This window comes from Schistosoma haematobium, chromosome 1 (genome assembly GCF_000699445.3).
Source record: "Schistosoma haematobium chromosome 1, whole genome shotgun sequence".
NCBI classification, from domain to species: domain Eukaryota; kingdom Metazoa; phylum Platyhelminthes; class Trematoda; order Strigeidida; family Schistosomatidae; genus Schistosoma; species Schistosoma haematobium.
In genome coordinates this window covers 8,709,383-8,716,692 of record NC_067196.1, presented here as the reverse complement: position 1 = coordinate 8,716,692, position 7,310 = coordinate 8,709,383, and positions in this window count along the sequence as shown.

The window sequence follows — 7,310 nt, the reverse complement described above, 5'->3', positions numbered from 1 at the left end:
ATCAGTTCGTTTGTATTCTGCCCAACAGTGCCTTTTGCGGCTTAGCAGGCGAAGAGTACGGTTCTTGATTACTGTAGGTGGCTTGCAGCTTTTGGGAAACGGTTGAGGAACTGGATGGTTTGTAGCACATAAGAGCGTGTGCAGTAAGAAGTCCCAATGACCGTCCACATCGAGTTGAGGGTGAACATCCCAAACCATCTGTTGTAGATAGTCATGTAGAGCTGGCACATTCAGCCGTTTAAAATTCCAACGCAAATTATTGTTGAGATACCTTAGCTCGAAGTACTAGACAATCTTACAGAGCACCATATGGATTCCTCAAGATTGTTAAACTCGAGGTCAGTCAGTCAGTCAGTAACAACATAGAACTTCGTACGTACGTACGTACATCAGTTCGAGTTGCCACACCACATTAGCGCAGAGATGCAGTTGTCGATTCAAATCCCGTAGTGGTAGAGGTAGTAAGAGTATAAGCATTAATCGGAAAGATTAGTGTTTGGAGATGTTATTTAAAGAGTATAATCCAGTGAGATAAATTTGGGAAGAGAAAAAAAGAGACAAGGAGGAATCAGGAGACTTAAAATTTGGGAGAACACAAAGAGTGTATGCACCTGCGCCATTGCAAACGATTTTGAGCCATGCCATTCAGGGTCTCTAACCATCGGTTGCTATCATCTCGCGGTCCCCAACCAGGTAGTCTACACCTACCAACATGACTCAGACCACTTGTCAGTGACTTCATGGACTTGTGCCATGTTTTGGTTTGGCCGCCCCTAGCTTTCTTCCAACCTACTCGAGGTTGTGAACTTGGTGCACCTCCAAGCAAGAGCTTATGTATATGGCTACTCCGCCCCGAATTCCTGTTTTTCTGTCGTTGCGGAACAAAGTCAACCCAGGTAATGCTAACTCTTGGTCCGAGAACTGAGAAAATATCCAGGTGCCAGATATTCCTATCAGATGGGCCTTATTAGCGTTGCTAAGTTCACGTAATTCATCCAGTTTGTTTGGTAGACTCGTGGCGTTCATATATAAGCAGTTTATGCTTTCAATTTGGAACGCGTGAGCTTCGTCCTGTTTTTCTGTATGAGCCTTATGTGAATGGACAGGTAGCCCACCTATATGAGGTTTGCCGAGGTGGTAGGCCCTGTCCTTCACACGTTTTTTTATCATTTGGACAGTCCACAAGTGGAATGGTCAGCTCCAACTTGCCTTTATGCTTGGTCCTAGCTTCATGTGGCCTATCCGGGTGCATGTGGATTCCAGGTGGCAGTCGACGTCTGTTGGCACGAAATGCTTCCAGAACTGCAGCCGTCATGTGGGAAGATGGGAAGGTTATCTTCATTAGACGGGGTCTAAGATCACCGTCCTTCTTGGCTAGTCTCGTCACATGCTGAGTCAGTATGTGTTTGGGCCTCAAGGACTGTTTGATGAATTTCCATTCCCTGATGTCACAATTTGTTTGAGTAGGGTCTGCATTTTCCGGTATACCTTGCACAAGTATGTTTCTTCCAAGGAAATACTTCTCGCGAGATTCTTTAGGGATGTTCCGTATGATATTGCGCTCAGAGTACGGTATGTCGGGCAATATTCTTACGTTACCATCTGATTTCAGCAAGTGACTTGCTAGCAAGACGTCCTCTACGTCGGTAGCAGCACTTGAGTTGCTCGGCTTAGGCGGCGATGCCTGGTTCTTTTGGGCTCTCTTAACGTGGGTCGAATCACCTACAGGGTTTTGGGGAACCACTGTTGTGTTCAAGGACCCCGAGTCGGGAGACCCGAGTTTGCTTAGGGAGTCTAATACCGTCGATGTAATGATGTTACTGAGCCTCGACACGTCATCATTAGTGTTGATGGATGCTCCATTGATGGTATACCTGTCGACATCCCTATTTTTGTATCCGTCGCACGCTCTTGTTTGTCTACCGGTTTATTTTACTATCGTTATCCAAGTTAACTGACAACTTGTTCCGAAGACCTGTCAGTAGGAAAATGATGTTACTCAGCAAGACTACAGCGTCCGTGCTGCACGTGACACACACCCACTTTTGCTCTGACTTGCTGAGTCTGTTGTAAGCAGTTGCTGTCAGATCTGTGCATGCTTCGTGGAACCAACCTTTGCAGTTGTCGCACTGCATGCCAGTTGTAACAGCAAAACGGCATCCCGGACGTTTGAATGAGTTTTTCATAACTATATTGAAGCAAACTATGTTATAGATGCTTGCAAAAGCCTAAGACCTTTAAAAAACACTAAAAAGCACACTGAAAACGGACAAAAATGGATAAAACGAGTGATAAAAATTGAAACAAGTCTATAAGTGAAAAACAAAAAAAACCGAATAGTAAGCTGAGGCAAAACCACAGGTAACTATTATATATAGTGAAACTCAAAAAAAGTAATCTACCGAACGTACAGCTCAGGATAGATTCTTTTGAACTGAAATGGTACTTTTGTTGCGTAAGAACACAACAAGAGTTTGATAAATGCAAATCACGTTAGGACTAAACTTTCCGTTCGAAAGGCGCGCGTTGGTCAGACGAGCTATGTTGCCACGTTCTCAGAAGACACAAACAGCCATTATGTGTAAGACGTTTACGTACATTTTCCCTTTGCATTTTTCATCTCTAATACTACGACACTTCAGTAGCATTCATGCCTTATTTCTACGGAAAGACAGAATTTTCATCTCGACTTATGGTTGGAAGAACTACTTTAAAATAAAATGTCTTATACAGAACGTTGTGTATACTCAGATGAACATTTATGTTTTGCATGGTTTGCCCGCTGATCCCAACAGTAACGCAAAACTTTCCAATGTACGTATTTTTCATTTGTTCAGGTTGGCTTATTAGAGATAAAAAGATGCCGTTAGTCTCGGCTAGGTATTTGAAAATTGCTTCAAAAAAAAATCACTTGGCTTCAAACTGCTATTTGGGAATTTTTCACAGTTCTCATGAGTTGCTGAAATATCATCCTACGTATTACTCATCGATGATAGCTATGAAATTTTACGTGGAATACTGTAGGATCCAAACTACGGTTTGGATGTTGAAGAATAACCGTCCAGGTACTTTAGACACGCGCCCTTTCCCGTCGAAATCAAAACAAGTAATCGGGTAAATAGCGGTTCTATAATTCATCATAAATTTAAATGTAAATCGTTGCCTAAACAAATATTACCACCCGGCTATTCAACCAATAATTGTTCAATCAATAAATCTAAATTACAATAAATAAAGTTGATAAAAGATGAGGGAAAATTACCAGTCACAACAAATGAACGTTATTCTATCCTGGCTGGATAGAACACACGCACAAAAGGAGGAGCAAATCAATATGGCTACCGCCAAGAACAAGTGTCAAGTAAAACAACACAGATGCAGTTCGGGAAGAAACACAAACTTAGTGAATGCGTAAGAGAAACAAAAACTAGAATAAAAAATACAAGTATTAACAATTCAAATGTAGTCAAAAGACAACAATGTACAACTAAGGGGATCAATAGGAACAAAGCACAAGTATATACATGGAGGGATTTTCACCAACACACAAAACATTCAAAATGGATCTTACAAATACTACTGTCTGAAGGTTTTAAGTACCTGCAATGTGTTACGAGTTGATAGGTAAATGGAACACTTCTTGTTTGACAACTTCTGAGCTCAAAGTTTATACTCTATGATAGCGCTATTTAATGCCTAAATAGAACTTTCTACTAAATTATTTTCAGAAAGGGCTTTTCTAGAGATTGTAGTCACTATATTAGTTGACTCCATGGATCGAATACAACTAGACCACCGTTGAAAACCTGGAGGCATTGGATGGCTGTTACGTTCTGATAGTAGAGTCCTCCGTAGTGCACGGCCACGAACCCGCATGTGGGACTCGAACCGAGTACCGTCGTTTTCGCGACTGAGCGCCTGACTTCAAGACTACCGGGCCGGCATCCACCAGCATCATTGTCTAACTTCAACCAATCCTCGGATTGCGCCACTGTCTTCAATGAGCTAATATCTCACAACAGACCCGGTTGAACTCCGCTGGTCACGGTATCTCACTAGAACTTCAGGTTTTCCACGGTGATCTGGCTTCAATTATTCAATCATCTTAGTTTGATTTCATTAGCTTCTAATTTATTTCACAAGAAGAGACTCGGACATGAGTAATGATATATCCAATTCAATATGACAAGTATATGCTGACCATAGATGTTTTCGTTACGTTACTTGGACCTTCAAACAGAGAAATCTAATTACGCAACATCACGCTAATCTAAAAATCGCACTACACACATTTTAGCACACAACTCTACTTCGTTCTTAATAAATGATACTTTTAAACATGTAGAACTTGGAACACAAATATCATGCACGTACAATCAATAAATAAAAGCCGTTCAACATGCGCTATCAAAATATTCAATGTAATCATTATACCAAGCTTCATTATCTAGCTGACATGGCTGACAGCAGATGTATTTTATGAAAGATAAAGTTATAGGAAGGTTCGTCAGTCAATAGTTAATGTGAATCTTATTTCTTCCTCCGTACGTTTACATTATTAAAGAGAAAAGCAGATTGTTACGATCCACATGTACTGTATCTAAGTTTAGCACCACGCCAAGATTTTGCCAAAAATAGCGTCCATTTACGCGTTCGAGTTATCATTAGCAAACAGTGTTAGGTTAATTAAAGATCCTTCGATTTTGATAAATTCAATCTTACAAGACCCATCTAATATATGTTACAGGACGAAAACGCTGAAATGACTCCACAGCACTGTCATTCATTTGTTTCTTCTCCCTGTCATGTGTTTTAACCTTTATTCAGATGTTTTTAACCACATTTTGTGTCCTTCAGTATACCTCATCCGAGCTTTAATTATATGATGTTGATTAAAAACCTACTTTTTCGTTACCTAACTTTTCTGTTGCATGTAGACGGACAATAAGGCCGTGTTTGACTAAGCTCAGGGTGACGGCGTGGTTTAGTATGTAGCTATTAACATTAGACTGTGTTGGAAAGATTGTTGGAATCCCTGCAGATGGATATCTGGTCCTATCTTGTTGAGGATATTTTTATTGATTCTCAGATATTTAACTCTTTTGTTGTTTAGCACGCTATTTTTTGTGTTAGAGAAGCCCATGACTATACAACACAAGCTGTACAGTTTAAAGTATTTTTGAAACTTTTTAAAATTAGAACAGTTTAAATTGAGGACAGAGTTTATGTTTTGATATAATTTAGTAAGAATATTTGAAAAAAGTTTCGTACGCTATACAGAAAAACGTAATCTGATCCACTAGAATAAATTTTGTTTCGTTAGTTCTGCAGGCCATGGAGGTGAGTGCAAGTTTGATAAATGTTTGTTCTGTGGCCAATTCCACTCATGCAATTCATGTGTAATTCGTAATGCTAAATGTGAACACATTCAATAAGTTTGTAATACTACTATTCATTTCGATGCAAGCACTGCTAAACTTTGTTATTCCAATTCTATAAAGCTGAGTGCTTCAACTGAATCATACTCTGATCAGATTCATATTATTTTACCATATATGCGTTGTTCTCATGACTGATGTATTCCTAATGAAATTATCTACAAATATGACGACCATAAACAGAGTGCACCAAATCAGAACTCTGACGTTATTTTATCAGATGCCGTTTGTCCTAATGATCCATTTATTTCTAGTGAAATCTCAAGTGTGAGGAATAAGTTCTAAATGAGTTGAGATCTGATTATAGTCCTTATGGTGTCGCAACAGATGTTATTTGCCTTCACAATGGACTTATCCCTAGTGATGTTCCTTATGAATGTGACAAATTTGTTCTGAATGAGTCTAATTCTAGTCAAATTTCTGATGTTATTGTATCAGATGTCGGATATTATCACAACCAATCTATGTCGAGTAGGATTCCTAGTCAGTGGCATGATGAATCAGAGGGGATAGCAAGCCTTCCCGAAGCTGTCAGAGAACTAGTTTCCCCAGATATGAAGTTTGCACAGGGAGAAAATCCAAATCGAGATTATCTTAATAGGCATGAGACAGATGTATATTTTCCATTTGAGTGTTGTAGGTGGATTAAGCCTATATGAACCACCTATGTTAATTACACATATCAACACAAACTTATCCAATAACTGGAACAGTGTAATCTATAGTGAAAAGCAGAAATATGTATCATATTTGTTGTGCAGGTCAAAGTCACATGATGGAATGCTCCACATTATATGTTGATGTGTATCTCCAAATACCCACATACAATGATCGAAGTGCATGATATGAGATAATGCAAATTGCGACATAAGGACCCTACCTTATTTCGTAGAGGAGGATAGTGCTGGAAAATCTACGGTTCAAATTCTAGATATCAGTGATTACAGTACAAAAACCATATGCGTTCATAGAGAATTCCAGGAGCCAGGTATGTCCCAACCTCACTTGTTAATTCTAATGAGTATACGCTAGATCATACAGAGTCCTCATTCAATACATGGTCTGACAGACATGCAGTGAACCTACTGAGAAAACATTCAATCGATTACAGAAACCTGCATTGTAATTTAAGTTTAGGTGTTTGTATAAACTGATGATTCTTTTATACCTGATTTCTGCCGGATTTCGAATTCCAAATACATGCTCTAGTTCTATTTGCTATAAATTGCGGTATTTCAGGAATTCTCAGTTCGTACAATAATTCAAATACTTCTAATTGTCATAGCTTCGTAGTTGCTTTTTTTTCACCAAAGGAATATGATACTTTGATCGTTCTTGTTTATTTCTTATTGTCAATGGTAGATATCTTCAAATTATTCTTCCCTTTTGTGCTATCAGTAAGCCACCACCAGTCCCATTTTATACTTTGAAAAAATTAACACAATAAATAAAAACAAAGAAACCTGATTCACAGTCTTCACATAAAGTCGGAAACGTTTGGAGATAGGTGAGCCTTCAGTAAATCTCTTTATTTATACATGTATCTAGAGTCACATAAACAACATGACGAAACATTCTAAGGATAACGCCTAAAACATCTATTCAGTTTCGCGAATTCCAAATCGAGCATTTTGGAATTGAGGCAGTGGACAATAAATCCCTGTAAACTATGCTTGAAACGTTTGTGATATGATCACATAGGTGGTTTAATTTAGTTACCTGACTGCAGAACACTAGCAAAACTCATCGGACTGCAGGTAAACCTTTTCATAAAATGTTCAGAACCACTCAGACTGAGAATTCAGGATAATATTAAGACTCGTTTCATCCAAAAGGCTTCAATGGTAGGTCGCAAGGAACACTAAGGCTCAA